The sequence below is a fragment of the Sorex araneus genome, chromosome 7, assembly GCF_027595985.1.
Source record: "Sorex araneus isolate mSorAra2 chromosome 7, mSorAra2.pri, whole genome shotgun sequence".
Lineage (NCBI taxonomy): Eukaryota > Metazoa > Chordata > Mammalia > Eulipotyphla > Soricidae > Sorex > Sorex araneus.
In genome coordinates this window covers 59,047,111-59,070,695 of record NC_073308.1, presented here as the reverse complement: position 1 = coordinate 59,070,695, position 23,585 = coordinate 59,047,111, and the positions used below count along the sequence as shown (strand labels likewise).

The 23,585-nt window shown below is 50.6% G+C and overlaps 1 protein-coding gene across 4 annotated transcripts in view; it reads left to right on the top strand.

The window, feature by feature from the left end:
• Positions 1 to 11,122: 11,122 nt before the first annotated feature.
• The window catches only part of TRIM2 (tripartite motif containing 2), a 164,765-nt gene continuing 152,302 nt past the window's right edge, over positions 11,123 to 23,585 (top strand). The window contains exon 1 of one of the 4 annotated variants that reach the window (XM_055144782.1): positions 11,123 to 11,322. The gene's annotated coding sequence lies outside the window, so the exon portion shown is untranslated. Of the gene's footprint in view, positions 11,323 to 11,344; positions 11,464 to 11,725; positions 11,973 to 23,585 lie in introns of those variants that run through there. The other 3 variants (XM_055144780.1, XM_055144779.1, XM_055144781.1) reach the window with 3 other exon arrangements.

Genomic DNA, 23,585 nt, shown 5'->3' with positions numbered 1-23,585 from the left:
GTACAAGGCCCTTCCCACTGTAGCTATCCATCCCAGACTCAGTGATTTCATGTGCTTATTTCACAGCTTTGAGGGATGTCCATTGGGTTGGCCTGTGTTTTCATTGTCCCTGGCAATGTGGGTTTGCTACTAGGCTTTCTTTAGTTTTGTTTCACCTTCCCTTGGTTGCATGTTGCCATGGTGATGGAGTTGCATGCTTCTTGTGGAGGTTCGGGCACACTGTTATGAGGACCACAGGGCAGTGCTCCGACATTACTCAGCATGGGAGCTGTCTGGGGCTTGAACTCACAGCCTCATGTCTGCATGGCGGGGTACCCCAACTCCCAATCCTGAGCCACCTCAGCTTGGGGAAGGAATTTGATGTGATTAAACTCTGCTGTGACTATGTCCCTAGACTAGACCCCTCTGGAACTGTTTCACCAACAGTGGAACTTCCCTGGCCTTGCCTTTTGCTACTCACTTTTTTTTTCTTTTTGGGTCACACCCAGTGATGCACAGGGGTGACTCCTTGCTCTGTACTCAGGAATTACTCCTGGCAGTGCTCAGGGGACCATATGGGATGCTGGGAATCAAACCTGGGCCGGCCGCGTGCAAAGCAAATGCCCTATCCACTGTGCTATCGTGCTATCACTCCAGCCCTTGCTTTTCATTTTGAACTCATCCTTCATCATCTACCAGCTCACGTTGCCTTGGAATCAAAGCAGAGCGCACAGGTTACTGCAAATAGTGGGTGCTGGTCTCACCAAGGTGGCTGGGGACTGAGCTCCCGGCATGCTGGGTTCTGCCAAATCACTTGGACTGTCAGCCTTGCTCAGAGCCCTGACTGGGACAGTCCAGACCTCTGGGCAAGCTGGTCACAGCAGAACAGCCCAAGGCTCCCACTCAGGTTCCTGCGTCTTCCTGATAAAGCGCACACATCACCGCCCCAGCCAAGCTTCCTTGGGATTTCAGGATCTGCCTCTGGTCTCACGTGCTTAAGGTCTACACGTGCATGGACTCGGGGCCCCTGGAGTGGGAATAACCCCCCGTCTGATGGACCTGTTCTCTGAGCTTTGTCCTCAGAGTCGCTGGCTCAGCACCGTCTATCCAGGGCAGCTCTGCTCAGGCACTGAGCACTGGGCGCTGAGGCCAGCACAAGCCGTGGAACCCATCTCTCCCTTCCAGCCAAGAGCAGGGTGATAAGTGATCAGTGCTGGCCAATGGAAATGCAGGTTCCAAGTACCCAGAGCGGGCGGGACGAGGGCAGGTGGCAGTCCTAGGAGGTCCCTGTCAGCAGAAAAACCTCTGCAGAGCAGCTGACCCATCACCAAAGAGAGACCCAGCAGAAGTGGGGCTGGAAGACACGATTGCAAACCAGCGTCTGAGTTTGCGGGCGGATGATGGATGGTTTCTTCCCTGTGCTGCCTGGGGCTCACACACGTGGCTGGCTGCGCTGGAGATCACAGTTTGTGTGTTTTATTTTTTTGTTTTTTTTTTTTAATCCTTTGACTCTGGGGCCACATCCAGAGGTGCTTGGGGGCTATTGCCTGTGGCACAGCTCAGGGTCACTCCCTGCGATGGCAGGGATAGGATTAGGGGTTCCTGGCTACAAAGTGTGGGCTCCGGCCCTGTGGACCATCTTCCACCTCCTGAGGTCACACACCATGGTGGAGCTGGGGATCTCAGGGTGCGGCAGATGGGTTCTGGGCAAACAGAAGCTTCCAGAGACACGTGGGGGCCAAGCGCAGCAGTGGGGACGGGGCCGTGACTGGCATGGGAGGCAGCAACGTGGCTGGAGTTGGTGACCTTCAAGCTGCAAGGCTACACCCAGCACCACTGGACCCGAATAACCCCTTTCCTCATCACCAGCCTCAGCACTGAATGGGGGGGCAGAGGCTCATTATTCTCCTTAATAATCAGGGGGTTCACCTATATATGAATCACACACACACAAATACACACGTGTATTATCAGGAACTATTTGACTTTAATTTTATTTTATTTAGGGGCTGGGGGGGCACACCTGATTGGTTTTGTGGTACTGGAGAAACCACATGTGGGACAGGGGCCCAGCCTGAGCCAGCCTCCTGCAAGGCCAGTCCCCCCACTAGCTTTCCACTCCAGAGCGGTTCCGGATGCGCTTTCATGTGTCTCTGAGTCTGGGCCCTGGTGGGTGAGGACCGCCCGCCTGAGTTTCCTCTTCCTTCCTCCCCGCCCCCCACGCCCGCCTGGCCAAGTTGGAAAAGACGATGCTCCTGTTGAAGGAGCCCCCGTCTATCCTTCTCAAGGGAGCAGGAGGGAGCTGCCAACGCCCACAACTGTCCAACAGGGCCCAGACTGTCCAACGCGCCGGTTCGGAAGAGGGAAGCAGCGCGCGCCCCCGTAGCACGCAGGGCAGGTGGGGTCTGAGCGCGTGTGTGCCGCTCGCGGCAGGGCAGGTGGGGTTTGTGCAGACGGAAGGTTCTAGAGCCACGAGAAGGGCGCGCGTGGGGGCCAGCACAGCCCGGGAAGGACAATTCAGGGGCCCCGCCCAGGAGAGACAACACCATGAGGAAAAGCCTGGAGTTGAGCCGGCCGGTTTTCTGTCTTTAGATTTTGGTTTTGAGGCTGCACAGGTAGTGCTCTGGGCTTACTCCTGACTCTGTGCTCAGGAAGCACTCCTAGCAGGGCTCCAGGGATTCAGGGATGCCAGGGTGGGCCAGATGCGAGGCAAGTGCCGTAAGCCTGTGCGCTCTCTCCAGCCCAACGTGCCCGCCTCCCCTCACCACGCTGAGTCTGCGCTGGGCAAGTAAGGGAGGAGACAGAAATTCATCTCTTACTCCTTGGGGGGGCTGGAGCGATAGCACAGCGGCAGGGCGTTCGCTTCTCACGCAGCCGACCCGTGTTCGATTTTTCCGCCCCTCTCGGAGAGCCCGGCAAGCTACCGAGAGTATCGCGCCCCCGCGGCAGAGCCTGGCAAGCTACCCGTGCATATTGGATATGCCAAAAACAGTGACAATAAGTCTCTCAATGAGAGACGTTACTGGTGCCCGCTCGAACAAATCGATGAGCAACGGGATGACAGTGACTCCTTGGGGGTCGGATTGTTGGGCGGTGCTCAGGGCTTACTCCTGGCTCTGCGTTTGGGCATCACTCCTGGTACTGCTCACAGGAACAACCCCTGGTCAGCGACCTGCAAGGCAAACAAACGCCCTGCCCGCTGTACTGTCTCTCTGTAATTCATCTCGAACTTAAGCTTGGCTGCTCACTCAGGGCTTCAGGTCTGTTTCTGGTCCCTCAGGGCCTCTGGCAGCTGCTCTGCAGGGCCAGTCAGTCTGTTCGATCCTGAGCTGTGTCACCACCCCACAGTACAGCGAAGGGAGGACTCAGCCTTCCGGGGCTGAACTGTGTAACTCCATGATAAATCAGGGGTAAGTGGGAGGGGGGTCAGGATACGGCTAAAGCAATCTAGCAACCCCTCCACAATGCCCCCCTCCAGGTGTGGTCTCCACAATATCTTTTTAATGAAAATCCCATAACACCCCCCACCCCCCGTCAAACTTACTCCAGGTCTTCATCCTTCTCCCAACTTGCTGTCCTCGGCCTCTGCCTGAACACAGAGGACTGAGTCCAGGCTGAATCACAGGATTTCCAGGCAACTGCCAGACAGAGCAGAGCATGGCGTCTGGCGACTCAGCATCCAACATGTCAGCGTAGAGACACAGAACTGCTGTGCATCTGGAAACCTGATTTTCTCTAAGTCAGATTCTCTCTTGTGTGTCTCAGGGCACTCTTGATAGTGAAAAGCTGTTTCAAGAAGAGAAAAGAAGGAAGGAACGATTTCAAGGGGAGGCTTCCTCCTCTTTACTAAAAAATTTGGGGGAGTCTTAGGGGCTTGCCCCGGGACGCCCCCCGTGGTGCTCAGGGGCCACTCCCAGCCATGTTCAGTGGACCATGGGGCAAGGGGGGGGGCGTCAACATGCAGAGCTGTGCTCAGCCTCTCGATCTCTCCCTCGAGTCACTTACTGAAATGTCAAGACTTATTTTCCTGCAAACTGGAGAGCGTACAGGGGTGAACGCGCTCGCCTTGTATGTGGCTGACCTAAGTTTGATCCCCAGCACTGCACATGGTCCCCACAACCCCAGCAGGAGTGATCCATGAGCACAGAGCCCCGAGGAAGCACAGAGTCCCCCAAACAAAAATATTTTCCATGGATTTAATGGCAGGCTGTAGCCGGTAGTGTGGCAGTTCAGTCTCCGTTGCTGGGGTTAAAGCATTTTAGGGTGTGGCGTTAAGAGGTTTCGGAAAGAGAGAACCTCGAGTGGCAGCACTGTCCATCAGCAAGTTTGGGGTTCTGGCCCTGGAGTCCCAGGATCTGCACTCGGGATCTGCTCTGAAGCAACCCCTCCCCCACCGCATCCAGTTCTTGCCAAGATACCTGACCTTGGGCTGGGGAGGCAATCAAGGGTTCTGGGCCCCCGAAGTAGCACCTCATCACCCCACCCAGAATTGATCTGTCTGGCCGGATTGTCCAAGGACCTGAAGGAGCAAATAAAGCATCCCGAGGGCTAGAGAGAAAATGAGTAGGGTGTTTGCTTTGCACAAGGTTGACCTGCGCTCAATCTCAGCCTCCCAGATGGTCCCCCCCAACAAAGGTAATTCCTGAGCACAGAGCCAGGAGTAATCCTTGAGCACCACTGCGTGTGGCACAACAAACAAACCAATAGAAGCATCCTAATCTCAAGTCTCCTGGGACCAAGCTTGCCTCAGAAGCAGCGGAAGCCCCTGCTGGCCCGGAGGAAACCTGAGCAATCTCATTAGCATCAGAGTCCTTGCTGGCTCTTAATTTATTTCCTGCTTCCGATCACACGCAGCCCTTATCTGAACCCCCCCAGCTCCCGTCTGTGGGCGCAGGGAGGAGGCTGAGCCTTATCTGAAATGACAAAAGGCTTCCATGGCTCTGAGAGCTAAATGCCTCCTTTCTTCTTTCAGACAAAAGCCTTTGGAAGCAGAAATGTTCCTTTCACTCTTTCATACTACAAAGCCCTGCTTCCAAGTTCCAAGGATTTCCATCCTGTGATCTCTGCTTTGACAATGAAATGTCACCTGTGCCGACAGCATCTATGAAAGGGCGTTACTCTCAAGTTCTGATCAATAGGAGTCTGATCATATGGGATGGAAGGGATTAGGGTGCAATTCCCGTGGTCAGGGCCTGGTGGCTGCATTAAAACCTTTACAGAGGGCCCCTGGGTGTGGGGAGTGATAAGAAGCACGTCTGGGCTCTGATATGAGACCACCTGAGCTCAAATCTGGCTTTGTCCCTGGCATCACCAGGGGATCTGGGCTCCACAGAATAATTGCTTTGGTGTCAAATATGTTCATTCATGTCACATCAGGCTGTCGCGGAAATGATTCCAGGGAGAAAGCAGGGAATGAAACGTCAGTCCAGTGCCTGGTACGGAGAAACCCTCCATGAGTGTCAGCTGTTAGCATGATGGCTGACAGCTGATTTCCGGCCCCTCTATGGGAACACATTTATTGCACGAACAGTGACTGCCCATGTCCAGTCAATTTCTGATTTCTACAAAACAGTGAATGGGAATACAGATCAGCTGGACCCCTGTTTCTTTTGCTTTCCTTTTTGTTTTTGGGCCACACCCAGCAATGCACTCCTGGCTCTGTGCTCAGGAATTACTCCTGGCACGGCTCAGGAGATGATATTTTGTGCTGGGGATTGAATCAGGGTCAGCCAGATGCAAGGAACCCACTTTCCTCCTATATCCTTTTAGAGAAAAAAAAAAAATTTAATTGAATCACTATGAGATACACAGTTACAGAATTGTTCATGATTGGGTTTCAGTCACATAATGTTCCAATATCTGTCCCTTCACCAGTGAACATTCCCACCACCAATGTCCCCAGTTTCCCTTCTGCCACACCACGTCCCTAACCCTACAGCTTGCCTCCATAGCAGATACCTCTCTCTCTCCTCTCTGGGTCTCTCTCTTTCTCTTTCTCTCTCTCCCTCTCTCTCCCCCTCCCTCTCTCTCTCTCATTTCCTTCTTACCCACGAGGTTTGCAATACTGTTACTGAAAGGGTATCAGCATATCACTTTACCTCCCTTCAGTGCTCACTTTTTGCCTAGAGTGTTCATTTCCAACTCTCACTGTCACAGTGGTCCCTTCTATGTCCTAACTGCACACTTCCTCCCGCTTTATGGCAGGTTTCCTACCATGGACCAGTCCTTCTGGCCCTTATTTCTATGTCTCTGGGTATTTTTCACATACAATTTTGTTGTTGTTTTTTATATCCCACAAATGAGTGCAATCATTCTATGTTTGTCCCTTTCCCTCTGACTCACTCAACACGATACTTTCCATGTCCATTTATGTATAAGAAAATTTTATGACTAATGAAGCAAAACATGGGGGGGGAATGTTCGAAGTTGACAGATTACCCAGGAAAAAAAGTGAAAATTATCTAACAGCTGATTAATTCATCAGTCAGAAGACAATAAACTCTCCACAATGAAAACACTATGAGCTTGACATTATGTCAAGAGAAGCTGTGTCTCACAAACAAAGGGGCTGGAGAGATAGCCTAGTGGGTAAGATGCTTGTCTTGCACAAAACTAACCCAGGTTCAATCCCAGACACCTCATATGATCCCCTGAGCCAGCAGTGATCCCTAAGTGCAGAGGCAGGAGTAAGCCCTGATCACCACTAAGTGTGGCCCCAAAATAAACACAACAACAAAACAATATCTAAAGTATTGTAACGCCCCGGGTTTGATCCCCTTCTGAGGGCAAAACTAATCCCATGACAAGTTGCAGCTAATTAAGTCCCAACTGAGCCTCAATTTCTGTTTCCCCAAAGCAGGACTTGCAGTTTCTGGTAGACTCCCAGTTGAGTAGCGTGCCTAGATAAGGAATTGGGCAGTTGGGTCTGGCCAGCCATGAAGGGTCACTGCACCCTCCCTAGAAACTGTTGCTGACCATTGCCTAATTGCTGACCACCGTTGTAATAGGGCTAATGCTAAAAGTTGACCAGTATATAAATTGCTTCTTAACTCTGAACCCGACATAAACAGCCTGTGGTTTGGAGTCGGGGTCCTTGTCAAGACTCTACTGCATTGGGTGAGACTTGGACCCTAGCTCAAGCTAGCGCTGGCTCGGGCTAGTAATAAAGTTCCTTTGCTTTTGCATTATCCTGTGTGAACTTGATCTCTCTGCAATTGGGGCTCTGAAACTCGATCACAACACCCTGTGCTGGAAAGAATCCAAGGTAGAATTGTAACACTAGAAAAAGTAGCCTCGGGGCCGGAGTGATAGCACAGCAGGTAGGGCATTTGCCTTGCATGCAGCCAACCCAGGTTCGATTCCCAGCATCCCATATGGTCCCCTGAGCACCGCCAGGAGTGATTCTTGAGTTGCAAAGCCAGGAGGTAACCCCTGTGCATCGCTGGGTGTGACCCCAAAAGTTAAATAAATAAATAAATAGAAAAAGTAGCCTAAGAAAAGAATTAACACATTTGCTGTAAGTACATGCGGAATTTCCACACACTCGGGCCGAGCCTCACACATGAGTGAACATATTCCTGGACCACATGGCCACAATAGCAGCCGTGCAACACTTCATCAGATACTCCCTATTCATTTTCCATAATTACCACACCATATTTGATGGGGTTGAGACAGTAGGCAACAAATCATAGAGGGAAATATATATGCCTAACTGGGAACACCTATAAAGGCAAATAGAGGCCGCCCCAAAAGCCTCCATTCTTCTCGGAGAGCCTGGCAAGCTACCGAGAGTATCACGCCTGCATGGCAGAGCCTGGCAAGCTACCCGTGGCGTACTCGATCTGTCAAAAACAGTAACAATGGCAGTCCTCATTCCCCTAGCCCTGAAATAGCCCCCAATACACCATCGGGCTATACTAGCACATGACAGGGATGAATGGAGACGTTACTGGTGCCGCTCTAGCAAACTGATGAACAACGGGATGACAGTGATACAGTGACACAGTGATACATTCTTCTGTGTCGCAGATCCTTTCTGAGCATGAGTATTTTCAGGCCTTATATATCATACTCTTTCTAAGTACCTTATGAGGAAGGCAATATTCAGTCCCATTTCTCAAACAAGAAAACACATGTTGCAAAGAAGTGTTAGCTGGGATATCAGCCAGTCTGGCTCCCATAGCTGACTCTTGCTGACAATCACTGCTGGGGAAACCTGGCACATGTTAGGCTGAGAATCCCCTTGAACCATTAATGCCATCTGTATAAATACAAACAGAAAAATAAAGTTGGTATCATAACTCAAAGAGTGAATTCATCCACTCTTTGAATCTTAATATCATCAGTTGATGTAATATCCTGAATATAATCTAGACCTGAATTATTCTTTAGAAAGACTTAGTTGATATTGTTTTGGGGACACACCCAGCAATGCTCAGGGGTTACTCCTGGCTCTGCACTCAGGAATTACTTCTGACGGTGCTTGGGGAACCATACGAGGTGCTGGGGATAATACCTGGGTCCCCTGTGTGTAGGGCAAACACCCTCCCCACTGTACTATTTCTCCAGCCCCTCTTTGGAAAGAGTTTTAGTGATTGAATGTTTAGTGTTTTTAACCTGTTTGCCCCTCTTTGTCTTCTACAATGTTCAGCATTAAATTTTGTTTGAAGCAAAGATGATTTCCTTAGTACTTTTATATTTTCTCACTGTCACTGTCAGTGTCATCCCATTGCTCATCGATTTGTTCAAGTGGGCACCAGTAACGTCTCTCATTGTGAGACTTATTATTACTGGTTTTTGGCATATCAAACACCATGGGTAGCTTGCCAGGCTCTGCCGTGCGGGCACAATACGGGTAGCTTGCCGGGCTCTCCGAGAGGGGTGGAGGAATCGAACACGGGTCAGCCGCGTGAAAGGCAAACGCCCTACTGCTGTGCTATCGCTCCAGCCCTATATTTTCTCTAATTTGAAATATTAGGACATGGCTATGGATTTCTGTTCCTTGCTAGATGTACATAATGTTGTTTTAGAGAGCTTCATCTGTAAATAAACACCTTGTCATGTGATTACAAAATTGTGTGCATGAAAATAAACTCGAGATACAAAGTGTAAATTTTCAGAACATGAAACTTAGGCAGTTCTTCTGGATGGAAGCCTTTGCTTTATGAAAAAAAAATTTCCTTCTACATAAACTGTTTCTTTAAAAGAAATATTATGGGGTTGGAGCAATAGCACAGCAGGTAGGGCGTTTGTCTTGCACGTGACCGACCCAGGTTTGATTCCCAGAATTCCATATGGTCCCCTGAGCACCGCCAGGAGTAATTCCTGAGTGCAGAGCCAGGAGTAACCCCTGTAAGCAATAATAATAATAATAATTGTGATAAATATTACATCCTTTAGGTTTGATGCATGTGGAACTTCGCATAAAGACATTTGTGACTTTTACAAAGATACATTTGTATATATGTGTCCATGAATATATAAATTTGTGTGCATATATTTATAATATATAAATATGCTCATTTCTATAATATATTGTATAAATGTCGTGTTATATATAGTTTAGTCTCAACCCAGATATTAAAATATCCAATAATACTTATAATAATGGGGCTGGAGTGATAACACAGCAGGTAGGGCATTTGCCTTGCACGCGGCTGACCCGGGTTCGATTCCCAGCACCCCATATGGTCCCCTAGCACCGCCAGGGGTAGTTCCTGAGAGCAGAGCCAGGAATAACCCCTGTGCATTGCTGGGTGTGACCCAAAAAGCAAAAAAAAAAAAACTAAAACAACTTATAATACATTATGACATATTAGCAAAGTCTCATAAGCAAAATGTGCTACTGGTTTTTAACTTACAGTAACTCAGGTATAAAATACACGAGGTCAGGTAAATAACTCAATGGTAAGCATATGTATGAGGTCCTGAGAATATGGGGTGCTAGCCTCTCTGGATTTGATCCCCCACTGCAGGAATAAAGGAAGGAAGGAAGGAAGGAAGGAAGGAAGGAAGGAAGGAAGGAAGGAAGGAAGGAAGGGAGGGAGGGAGGGAGGGAGGGAGGGAGGGAGGGAGGGAGGGGGAGGGAGGGAGGGAGAGAGGGAGGGAGGAAAGACGGAAGGGAGGGGGGAGGGAGGGAGGGAGGGAGGAAAGAAGGAAGGGAGGGGGAGGGAAGGAAGGAAGGGGAGGGAGGGAGGGAGGAAGGAAGGAAGGGAAGGGAGGGAGGAGGGGAGGGAAGGGAGGGAAGGAAAGACCAATAGTCTGTGCATGCAAGGAACTCTGTTATACGTTGTGCAAAACTTATTAACTTCTTTCATTTTACCTTTTTTTTGCCTATTTAAGATTTGATGAATATAAAATATACCCCCAAATAACATGGTAACCACCACTGTGACCCCCAAAACATGCAAGTAGGAAGATGACAAATGAATACTTACACGTTTGTAAACGTGATACTATTTGTGTCACCCACCCTTCCCTTTTCCCCCCACGAAACCTTCATTGGAAATAATGACTGTCTGTCATTTAATAACCATGTGATGTGTTCCGGGAGCCGGCGGCGCAAGGCTGCAGTGAGAGCAATTCTTGGTTTCCCGGCAGGAGATCATCCACACTCAAACGCTAGCCCCTGTGGTCCACACACCTTTAGGAGTCATTCCATGTTTCTCAGAGTAGCTTGTGCCCCGTTCGTGCTCAGTAACTTTTAAGTATTTTCAATAGTATCTTTAGGAGAATGGGGGTGGCGGGGGGGGGGGTGGCGGCGGGGGGAGCAACCACAAAACATCCTGAAGGGAATGCGGCATTCATCCGAAAACCGAGCACACATTCTCGCGGCCTGAAACAGAGGGGTGACAATGCGGTCCCCGCGGTCTGCCAGGTCCTCTCACCCCACCCCTGCGCAGCCTCGCGCGGCTGCGCCTCGGGCCCCAGATTTCCCGGCTCTGCCTTTCCTGCCCAAGCGCCCTGGAGGATCTCCTTGAACTTGTAGTTTCAGACAGGCGTCCATCGCTTCCTCCCGGCACCCCGCTAAGGACCAGAGCGGCGTTGTCAGGGTAACGGCGAGTCTGCTGGGAGCATCAGCGCCCGGGAGTTTCCAGGGAAACCGCGGCGGGAGATGCAGGTGCGGAGGGCGCGGGCCGGCGCGGGGCGGGGCACTCTGCGCTCTGCGTCCCGCATCCTGACGCTCTCCAAAGCGCTCTTTCGGGGTGGCCTCTCCGCGGCGCCCGCCCCGGAACCACGCATCCCCGCCGGGCTGAGCAAATCCCGCCGCTCCAGAGGAGCCGTGCGCGCATTGGAGATGGTCCGGGCCCGCGGGGAACTGCCCGGGAGCGCCCCCCGACAGTAAGGTTCTGCTGGCCAGCGTCCGCGGGCGACTGCGGCTGCGTGCGCGGGTGCGCCCCAAACGCGAGGCCAGCACGGTTCCAGAAGCTTCTGGTGCTTTGGCCAGTGCCGGCTACCCCCGCCAAAGCCCAGAAATCCCGGGTAAATGGGATCTATTAGGCGCGGCCCCTGGGCTCGGCGCTCTTTGCCTTGGAGATGCGGGTTTGGGGAACTACGAGGCGCTCACCCCAAGACCGTGGGGACAGAGTTCCGATTCGTGTGCAGGGCACCTGGGGAGACCCTGGGGTGCTGGAGGATTCTGGCTGGCGGCCAGCCCTTGACCCCTCTTTCTGGGTGCGTCCCCTGCACGGTTGTGGTGGCTCGCTGCGGCCTCGCCGGGGCTCGGGCCTGCTGACTGCAGTCGAACGTGCCGACCTCGGGCCCTGCCCGTCATCTCTGTGTCTCGGGGGGCGGGGAGGGGCTGTCTGTCACAGTTATTAAACCTGGCAGCTGCGGTTGCGGCAGCGCCGAGCCGTGGGCGCCGGCCCGTCGCCTGCTTGTCACTCTCGCCGGCTGCAAGGCGGTTCTCGGGGCGCTTCTTCTTCTTCTTCCTGCGAGTTCCCAGTGGCGGGGGGCAGCGCGCGCACCCCGTGAGCCCCCCACCTGGAAACGTGAGTAGCGGTGGCTGTGCGCGGCGGACTCTAAAGGTTGCGGCAGGCGGCGGGGGCTCACAGGCTGCGGCCCCAGGGCCGGGGGCGCGGGGTCCCGGCTGCCGGGTGGTCCTGCAACGCACGTCGCCACGCCTTTATCGCGGGGTGCGGGGTGCTCCCTGGCGCGGCTGGGGTACCACAGCACCCCCGCGGCTGCTGGAGAGGGGCTGGAGCGTGAGGCTTGCAACCCTCGGGCTGGGGCGCGTCCTGGGCTTTTGGGTCCGGCCGGCACAAAGGACGGACCTCGGGCCTAGGCAGCGGGTGTGGACCGCCGGGTGCGTCCGAATCCCTCGGGAGAAAGAGAAGTTGCAGTTGACCCGGGAATGGGAACAATGAGATCAGGCCTGTGATTTCCCGCACGGGGGCACCTTTGTACCCGGCGCAGGGACCGCCCTAGCCAGAGCATCAGCGCAGCGAGGACCTGGGTGTGGCAGCGAGCGCCTCCGGGAGCACCATGCGGGGCCGAGTCCCGACCCGGGAGAGGGTAGCCGGCGATCTGAGTGGGCCTAGGCGGTCCCCGGTACCGCAGGGTCCAAGCGCTCGGCCGAGCTCCTGACCCGCTGACCGGCTTGGACAGGTATCCCCGGGGCCCCTTGAGCGCCGCCTGGGAGCCACCTCCCTCCCCCCAAGCGAAAATGCCGGTTTCCCGTTATTTTACGCCCCAAAGTATGAGTGTGATTTTGGGGGGGGGGGGAGTTCGGGTCTTTGTTTTTTGTGTTTTGTTTGGTTTTTACTTCCAGTCACATGCTCCAGGGAATCTCACGCCCAACTCCGTTTCCACTTTGCAGCGGGGGCGTGGCGCAGGGTCCGCAGCGGGGTTTGCGTGGCTCTGTTCGGGGGCGTCCGGGTGTTGGCGTGCGCCTGCGCGTGCTTCTGTTCCCACCGGCGTGTCTGAGCCCGTCTCAGCCTTTGCTCTCGGCCTGGTCTCCCGTGCCATTTCTATCTGCGGGCTCCAGAGAGTCGGGGTGATGGCGCAGGAAGGCCTCAGCGTCCCCCTAAGGGGCCATCCAGAGCTGGATTTATCGGATGTGGAAAGAGGGCACAGTGGCTGTGTGCAGACTCAGAAACGTCTCAGGCTTCAGTTTCCTAATCTGTGAGATGGGCTCCGCAAAGGATTATCTCATAGGGCCAGAGTGATAGCACAGTGGTTAGGGAGCTTGCCTTGCACGTGGCCAACTCAGGTGCCATTCCCCAAACTTCCAGAAATGACTTCTGAGTCCTGAGCACCTCCTGCTGTGACCCAAACCCCCGCTCCCCGCTCCCGATGACTTTTAATGAGCAATAGGAAAAAAGGAAAGGAAAAGATTACAAAACGGAAGAAAAAATTAAATAACTCAGGAAAAAGAAACTTATCAAATGTAGCTTAGAAATCGCCTTAAAGCAAACTAACCTCGACAATAATTACTCTGTTGGTCAAGTACAAAAGCTATTATGAACATGTATGAAACCTCTTGGTTTTGCCTGTCAGCTCATGACCCTGGACAAAATTCGTTATTCTTTTAAGTTCTGAGCAAGGCTTGATATTCATTGCTTTGATTTTGCCCTAAGTGTGCTTTTCTACCCCAGAGTGTGGATTTTCAGATTTTTGCAAAATATTAACAAAAAAGCCAGATGATGATTCAATTTTAAAACGTTGTGAGGAAAATCTAATATGTTCCGGAGCTATTCAGTGTGACAGGATTGACTGGGAAACATCTACTTCCGCTGAATGATGGGTGGGCTATCGTTTCTTATTTTGTCAGTTGTACTTTGAAAAGGAGTTGGAGAAACTGGAGGAGGGGTTCTGAACGGAACCCCCAAATCACTTCATACAGCAGAAATAGAAGCAACACGCACCCCTGAGGCTGAGTGCGATGCAGAGAAAGCCAGATTTTAATAAGATGCAAAGAAGACTTTTGAAATGGTGCCGGAGTCAAATGAGCCCTTGGAGAGTTTCCAGAAGGGAATAGTTTCTCTCACCCACCCTGTGGTGTCACCTTAACCCGCCAGTCGGGCTGTCTGTTAACTCTCCTGGGGATGGAACCTGGATCTCACCTGAGCACTGAGCCATCCCTGGACCCCTGGGGGCCTGTACATCATTCTATAGGGCCCGGGAGAGCCCAGGCGAGTGGAGCGCAACCTGGCCAGACCCAGGCACCCAGGCATCAGGGTTCAGAAACCCCTCAGAATTTTGCAGTTATGGGGATGAGGGCAGTTCTTCTGCTTCATCCAGGCAATATAGAAATCTTGATGTTTGTGTATCATAGGAAATCACCAGATTTTTTTTTTGGGGGGGTCACACCCAGGGATGCTCAGGGGTTACTCCTGGCTCTACACTCAGTAATTACTCCTGGCTGTGCTTGGGGGACCATATGAGATGCCGGGGGTTGAACCCGGGTCAGTCTCGTGCAAGGCTAATACCCTACCTGCTATACGATCACTCCGGCCCTAGCACTGGATCTTTAAAGGCTGCCAAATATTTTGGTGCAGAATGATTTAAAATGGATTGTGTTTTAGATGAAGCCAGTCTGGTTGGGTGACTTAGCTGCAGCCTCCTGTGTTGTCCACTTGGAAGGGGCCAAGATGGAGTAAGCAGCCGGCAGGCCGCATCCAGGGCGACTTCTGTTTCTCTCATGCGTTCTTCTTTACTTAACCGAGCATTGCTTGCAGTCTGAGGGATAGTACGGTGAATAAGGCACTCTCCTTGCACACAGCTGAGCCACGTTTGATCCCTGGCACCCCATAGGGTTCCCCAAGCATCTCCAGGTGTGTCCAAAACCAGAGAAAAGAGAGAGGGGAGTTGCGGACATTTCTCGGCCTTATTCTTTCTGGGTTTTTATTTGAGAGAGCCACACCCGGCAGTGCCCCAAGATCACTCCTGACAGGCTCAGGGGATACTCTGGGGATTGAACCCAGGTGGGCTGCATGCAAGGTAAATGCCCTACTGGCTGAACTCACGCTAGCCCCAGTCTTGTCCTTATTCTTCCTGAAGGCCCGCATCTCTATGCCTGAGTGTCCACTCCTTGGTAGGACTCTTTGGATTTCTGATCAAGCTCTGTCTTCCTTCCTCGGTCAGTCTTAGGTGATGAGATTCTGAAAATGTGTGTTTCTTCTATATGTATAATTTTAGATATTTTATTTAGATGCTCTCCCTCTCAGAGAGCCCAGCAAGCTATCGAGAGTATCCCGCCTGCACGGCAGAACCTGGCAAGCTACCCGTGGCGTACCCAACATGCCAAAACTAGTAAGAACAACGGTCCTCATTCCTCTGATTCTGGAAGAGCCCCCAATACACCATTGGGCTACACTATTATGTGACAGGGACGAATAGAGATGTTACTGGCGCCCACTCGAGCAAATTGATGAACAACGGGATGACAATGATACAGTGATACAGTAGTGTAGATGCTCACAGAAGTCTTAGGGGCCTCTATTTGTTTCCTCTTCTAAAAAAAATAATTTTTGGTTTTTGGGCCACTCCCAGTGGTCACTCCTCAGGGGTCACTCCTGGCTCTACACTCAGGAATTACTCCTCACTGTGCTTGGGGGACTATATGGGATATCAGGGATTAAACCCAGTTTGGCTGTGTGCCGGTAAAGTGCCCTACCCACTGTATTATCTCTTTGACCCCATATTTAAGATCTTTTAATGATGGGCTGTATCGATAGCACAGCGGGTAGGGCGTTTGCCTTGCATGTGGCCAACCTGGGTTCGATTCCCAGCATCACGTATGGTTCCCTGAGCACCGCCAGGAGTAATTCCTGAGTGCAAATCCAGGATTAACCCGTGTGCATAGCCAGGTGTGATCCAAAAAGTAAAAAAAAAAAAACAAAAAAAAAAACCTTTTAATGAGCTTAGCTAAGGATTATCAATTTTATTCCTTCAAAGAAGCAAATCTGGGGCTGGAGCGATAGCACAGCAGGTAGGGCGTTTGCCTTGCACGCTGCCGACCCGGGTTCTAATCCCAGCATCCCATATGGTCCCCTGAGCACTGCCAGGGGTAATTCCTGAGTGACGAGCCAGGAGTAACCCCTGTGCATCGCCTGGTGTGACCCAAAAACCAAAAAAAAAAAAAAGAAGCAAATCTGGGTTATGTTGATATTTTATAGCATTTCTTTATTTCTATTTCATTTTTTTTCTCTAGGAATTATTTTCTTCCTTCAACTGATTCATCATGTCATTTGTTCCTTTTCTAGCATAGAAAAATTCTATTTCCTTTTTCTTCAGCTAGTAATTTGCTTTAGGAACTTTTCTTGTTTATTGTTGTGGGTATTTGTTGTTACAGACTTTTTTTTTTTTCCTTTTTGGGTCACACCTGGCGATGCACAGGGGTTACTCCTGGCTCATGCACTCATAAATTACTCCTGGCAGTGCTCAGGGGACCATATGGCATGCTGGGAATTGAACCCAGGTCAGCCACGTGCAAGGCAAACGCCCTACTCGCTGTAAGCTATCACTCCAGCCCCGTTACAGACTTCTTAATACTGCTTTTGCTGTATTTCATAGAACTTAATAGGTCATTTCATCATTTTTATTGGCCTCCAGGTAATTTTTAATATACACTTTGATTTTTTTTAAATTTATTTATTTTTAATTAGAGAATCACCGTGAGGGTACAGTTACAGATTTATACACTTTTGTGCTTATACTTCCCTCATACAAAGTTCGGGAACCCATCCCTTCACCAGTGCCCATTCTCCACCACTCGTAAACCCAGCGTCCCTCCCACCCTCCCCAATCCCATCTCCCCCCCACCCCACCCTGCTACACTTTGATTTTTTAATTAACCCAAGAGTTATTCAGGAGAATCTTAATTCGTCTCCACATATTTGAGTCTCTTTTCTGTTTTGTTTTATGCATTTCACATCAGTATCTCCGTTTGGTAAAGATCTACTTATACCCCTGCATTTACTGTTTTATTTCATTAATGCTGCATTCTGTATTAGAGTACAATTAATACATACTGTTGATTTTTGTTTGTTTCTTGTCATTGTTTTTTGAGGGTTGGGGGTCACACCCAGCAATGCTCAGAAGTGACACTAGGTCTTCGCTCAGAAATTATTCCTGGCAGGACAGAGGGAACCATATGGGATGCTGGGGATCGAACCCAGGTCAACTGTGCGCAAGGCAAACACCCTAACCAATGTACTATCTCTCTAGTCCCCATTTTCTTTAAACTTAAAAACCAACAGTGCTGTCCCTCAGGTCCAGAGAGGTGGTGCGGGGTTAAGGTGCTGCCCTAGCATGTGAGCTGGCCCTAATTAATAACGGAGCATCTCCAGGTGTGAGCCCTGAGCACTGTGCCCCGTGGTACCCCCCTCCCCTCCCCACATGAAATGAAAAGAAATCCTTGGGACTCTCCGATTTTTGTTTCGGACCTAGTCTCGCCGATTCTGCCCAGGCTCCCTGTGGGGCAGGCATTTGCTTTGTTTTTCCAACAGAAGGCACTGTGGCTCCAGTTCCGGGGTTCTGTTCTGTTGCTTCAGTCTTTGGGTGTATGGAGAGGGGCCAGTGTGTCGGGGATTTTCTCTCATCACCTCCTGGTGGAGAGGGAAAGCCTGGGTGGACCCCCCTCCCTACCCGCTCCTCCTCCTTCCTTCCTGCTGTTCCGTGTCAGCAGAGTCCCTCTCCCTGGGCCCACACCAGGCCCACCCGCAGCCATCTGCAGCCACAGCATCTTGTCCGAAGACAGGCTTGCCCTGCGCATGGCGGACCTGGGTCCCATCCCCGGCACCCCATCTGATCCCCCAAGCGCCGCCAGGAGTAATTCCTGAATGCAGAGCCAGGTTCGATCTCCAGCATCCCAGACAGTCCTTGGAGCACCACCAAGGGTGATTCCTGAGTTGCAGAGCCAGGAGTAACCCCTGAGTATTGCCAGGTGTGCCACCCACCCCCCTACCCAAAAGAAGACAAGACAGGCTGCCTGAGCTCTCCCCGCGGGGGGCGGGGGGTAGGCAGAGGGAGAGCACTGAGCCTGCTAGGACCGCTGACAGTCAGTGTCAGCCTCTGGCACTGCCCTGGGTCTGCCCCTCCCCTGTGACGGAGCTCGTTGGTGTCACCCAGCACACCCGAACCCTGGGTCTCCCGCTGCCGGCTGTGGAGGTGGTGCTGCTGGACTCTGCAGTGCAGGGCAGGGTGCAGCTCTGGCCCCCAGCCTCACCCCCAGGGTTTCCGGGGATGCTTCCTTTCCACCCGATGATAACGGCTGCTGGGAGTTTTCCTGAGCGAATTATGGTTTCTGGTTATACTTGAGGGGGATCCTTCCCTCACCTTGTGGCTTATTGCACTACACTTCACTATACTTTCTGTGTTTAAATAACTCGTGGGGGTTGTTTGTTTGTTTGTTTTTGGTTTTGGGGTCACACCTGGCAATCCTCAGGGGTTACTCCTAGCTCTGCACTCAGGAACTACTCCTGGCAGTGCTCAGAGGACCATACGGGATGCCGGTTCAGCTGCATGTAAGGCAAACGCCCGCTCCTCTGTTGCTCCAGCCCCAGCAAGTGAGATTTTAAAAGCTGCGACTTCCCTCTGGCCTTGTTAAGTGTCAGCAGTGTTAAGTGTCAGTCTCCATGAGCATAAAGGAGACACTCCACAGCGTTTCCCACAGCCAGGAACAAATAGCACTTGTGGCCTGTTTGCCAGGGGTCCGTTTCAGGAGCGGAAATTCGAAGCCCCAGTGACTTCTCCCTGGCCGTGTTCTCCGGCTTGGATGTTGGGGGCAGGAGGTGAAGGCACCCGAGGGCACTCCAGGCCGGTCCCCTCCCTGTCACCATCGAACTAGGACAGGCCTCGCTTCTCTTCCCCCTCGGAGAGCAGCTCTGAGTGCCAGTGCCCGTGGCCAGCTGTCTGCTTTGTTCAGAACAGCTTTGCTGAGCAGGCTGGCACGGGGCGGGGAAGCAATCAGCATTCTTTGGCCGCGGTACCTTTTCATCCTTTTCATTCCCAAGCCTCTGGCTACACAGGCGGACCAGAGAGATTGAACAGGTTCCAGTTGCCCCCGTGTGGACTGTGAGAACAGCCCAGACCGTGGGTGTGCTGAGCGCATGGGTCTGTCTCAAGGGCAGCACCTCCCACCCTTTGCAGGTTCCCCTCTCTGAGGAAGAAGGGGGCGGTCCAAAGTCACCATGGAAACAGGGCTGGGCAGGTGCTAGGGGATGACCTTGCACTGAGAGTACAGCAGGGAAGAGCTTGCCTTGCACATGGCCAACCTGGTCCCATCCCTGTGGTCCCCAAGCCCACCAGGAATGACCCCTGCTCACAGAGCCACGAGTAAGTCCTGAGCACACTAGGTGTAGAACCCCCCCTTCAAAAAAAAAAAAAAGATTGATCACAGAGTCCTTTCTCTGATCCCTGACACCACATGGTTTCCCGAGCATCACTAGGAATGACTCCCAAGTGCTGGTCTGAACACCACCTGGTTTGACCCCAAAGTCCAAAAATTAAAAGAGAGAATGTGTGGGGCTGGAGCGATAGCACAGCAGGTAGGGCATTTGCCTTGCACACAGCCAACCCGAGTTCAATTCCCAGCATCCCATATGGTCCCCCGAGCACCACCAGGAGTAATTCCTGAGTGCATGAGCCAGGAGTAACCCCTGAGCATCGCCGGGTGTGATCCAAAAAAAAAAAAAAAAAGAAGAAGAAGAAGAAGAGAGAATGTGGTATATATAGCCCAGAGAGTGGGGAAAGAAATGGATCAGGCATTGGTTGGATTCTGGTTGCCAACACCCAAAACTAGTTTCTTGGAAGGACAGAAGCCATGTCAGCCCTGATGCTGAATTGTCAAGGTGTAGACTGGGGGCCGGACACTCCACCGCCCACCCCCATGACCTTCTCTCCAAGGGACAGTGTGAAGGAAGCACTGGGGTCCTAGATTAACACATTCCATGCCATTGGTCTCTGTCACCCACTGAAGAGGAGTTCCAAGGACAGGAGAGAAAGCAGGGTGCACCCCAGCCCAAATCTGTCTGCCAGTGCTTTTCCCACCTACCAGGCCACTCAGGACCGAGGCCCAGGAGTAGGTGGTAGGAACCATCACCCCAAACCTCTGAGTCCCCCAAAAGTACCGGCTGTGAGTATACTTTGCTTTGGGATGAGCTGTGCTGTATGTCTGTCTGTCTTCCTGCCCAGGATGACTGTTCCATACAATTGCCATGCCCCAGTGCCCCGAACATCCTGTTCTGACCACTTCTGGCTAAATAATAAAGGGTGCCTCTGGGGAATCCTGCCCAATGGCTTGTCTTCCAAGGTTTGTTTACACAGAAACTTGTATTTTTCCTTGAGGTAATTTATCGTGTTGCCTCTAGAACCTTCTTACTGACTCACCCTTTTTAGCACATTTCTATTTTTTTCCTTTTTCATAGGAGAAAAGAATAAATTTTATTACATACACATGTGCTGGAGCGATAGTACAATGGTTGGGCGTTTGCCTTTCACACGGCCGACCCATTCCTCTGCCCCTCTCGGAGAGCCCGGCAAGCTACTGAGAGTATTGAGCCCTCTCGGCAGAGCCTGGCAAGCTACCCGTGCATATTGGATATGCCAAAAATAGTAACAATAAGTCTCTCAATGAGAGACGTTACTGGTGCCTGCTGAACCAATCGATGAGCAACAGGATGACAGTGACAGTGACATACATATGGAGAAACTTCTGGATGTTGATTCTTTTGTTTGTTTGGGAGGGGCACACCCAGAGATGCTCAGGGCTTACTCCTGGCTCTGCACTCCGGAATTACTCCTGTGGTGCTCAGGGGATCATATTGCATGACTAGGATCAATCCAGGGTCGACCACAGGCAAGGCAAGTGCCCTACCTGCTGTATTCTCCTGACCCCCTGGAAGTAAAGTCAAAAGTGAATGGGGGGGCTGGAGTGATAGCACAGCAGGTAGGGCATTGGCCTTGCACGCGACTGAGCCGGGTTCAATTCTCAGCATCCCATACGGTCCCCTGAGCACCATCAGGAGTGATTCCTGAGTGCAAAGCCAGGAGTAACCCCTGAGCATCGCTGGGTGTGGCCCAAAAAGGAAAAAAAAAAAGTAAATGGGACTAAACGAATGTATTTATTCCAAGCTAAGGTAAATTCACTCATAACAGAAGATCTACTTACGTGTCAGGAACAAAGATAGGAGGTTAAAACACTTTCCTCCTCTAACTTCCGGGCTGAGGAGACAGCTCAATGGGTTGGAGTTGCATGAGAGAGGCCCAGGGTCAATCCTCAGCATCACATGGTCCTCAGACATTGCCAGGAAACTAGATCAGAGAGATAAAACAGGGGTACAACCTTTGCCTTGCACACAGCTCATCCAGGTTTGATTCCCAACAGTTCATATGGTCCCCTCACGCCACCGGGAGTGATCCTTGAGTGCAGAGCTAGAAGTAGGCCTTGAACACTGCCAGGTATGGCCCCCAAACAAACAAACAAACACTCCCCCAAATAAAATGCACTGCCAGGAATGACCCCTGAATGTCATTAGTGTGACCACCTCTCACTCAAATTTTTTTCCCTTTTTTTTGGGGGGGGGACACCCCCCCAGTGCTTAGGGATTGCTCCTGGCAGAGCTCAGGAATTTATATCTCCAGGTGTATGACCTAGAGCCATTTGCTTAGCAGCCAGCATCTCCAGTTCCTCATCTGTCAGTAGGGACAGACATTGAGTAATATGAGGAGTAAAGAGAATTGACAGGAAGCACCCAGCATGATAAACAACTTAGGGTGATTAAGGTTATCAAGGCAAAGGCATAAGACGGGAGCCTACCCATCTTATAATGGGTATTACTGAAAATGTGAATATTAATGGAAATGTGAATTTATTCCCACAAAATGGTGAAACCACTGTAGAATCTTTAGGAAGCAAAAGTTTTCTGAAGCCACCAATATCCGAAGCTCACTGGATCTTTGCAAATCTCTGTAGGACCATTCAACCGTTGCTTGAAGTTCTTTCTCTTGTAGTAGTAACTCTTTGTATCTGTAGCTCAATATTTGAATGAGTTCATTAGAATTTAAATGCATGGCTCTGAATCTGTGAGAAGATTGTCCCCCAAGATCACCATGTGAACTCAGGTCAGCATGAGAGTGACCCCCAATCCTTCTGGAAATTTAATAGATTAGGAGGGGGCACACCCACTGATGCTCAAAAGTTACTCCTGGCTCTGCACTCAGGAATTACTTCTGGAGGTGCTCAGGGGACCATTTGGGATGCCAGGGATCAAACCCAGGTTGGCTGCATGCAAGGCAAATACCTTACCCACTGTGCTATATCTCTATGGGCCTAGAAATTTAATATGTAATAAAATGTGGTTGCTCACAACATATAGCCTTGAAGGGGATTGGACATATCGGGGGAAAGCAGAGAAGAAAAGGTAATAGGCCAGTAGTGCTAAGCTCTATGTGATTGGACCTCCTGTAAGCTAAGACCCTCTATAAAAATGTGTGTATTTGGCAATAAAGTAAGCTGTGATCAAAAAAATAAATAAATAAAATGTGGTTGCTAGCTATTTGACAAATGAGAGCTGGGAAACTTTAGCACTCAACCATTTTGTTCAACTAATTTCCATTAGTTATAGTATTCTTTTTAAGTATTCCCAAACCTTACATTATGTTTTGCTCTTTTAAGTAAAAGTTACAACTTTATGATGCTTTGGTTTGGAAATGAGTAACATGTTCCCATCATCATATCTCTGTTTTACAACCTTGCAGAACTGTTTAGTGCAAATTTTAGAATATGAGTCAGTTGCAATCTTCACACTGTGGTTTTGTAACATCGTTTTATGACCCTTTTGCATGAAATGTTCTGAAATGCTTCTACTCCCCGCCTCTCTTCTTGCCTTAATTTTTGAATTTTGTTAAATAAACATATCACTGAGCAAAGTAAGCCATTATCTTACATGCTCACCCATCCCACTGCAGTTCTAGAAATAAACATTTACAAAATCAGACAGTAAAAAAGGAAAAAAAATTACTGGCCTCATTAGCGTCCCAAAGGAAAACAAAGTAGCCTTGTGAATTAGTATTCAGATTTTTAGAACGACTGTTTTCCTGGCTTTTAAAGTGGGGGCTAACTTTCTGTCACAAACAATACCATCTTCCATTTGCTCTTCTTGCATTCACATTTGTGTTTCCCCAGGAGGGAAGAGAAGACCAGGCAATATAAAGTAACTCCTCATTGGCCAGAGTGTTTGGAATTATTTACTGCTCATTCTCTAGTATTCTCAATAATAAAGATTCTGCTGTGCATTGAACTCAGATAGGTCCTTTGTTCTAAAAACCTGAATATGAAATTTTGAAAATGAGATTGTAATCTTTCCTTCATACAGAAACACTTGGCAAGCAAATATTTATAACCGAACCCCTAATACTTTGACAAGTGCCAAGGTAGATCTGTGTGTTAAAAAGTAGTCTCTGGGGCATTTGCCTGGCACGAGGCTGAACCTGGGTTCAATTCCCAGCATCCCATATTGTCCCCTGAGCACCGCCAGGAGTAATTCCTGAGTACAGAGCCAGGAGTAACCCCTGTGCATCGTCAGGTGTGATCCAAAAATGAAAAAAAAAAAGTGGGGGCTGGAGCGATAGCACAGTGGGTAGGGCGTTTGCCTTGCACG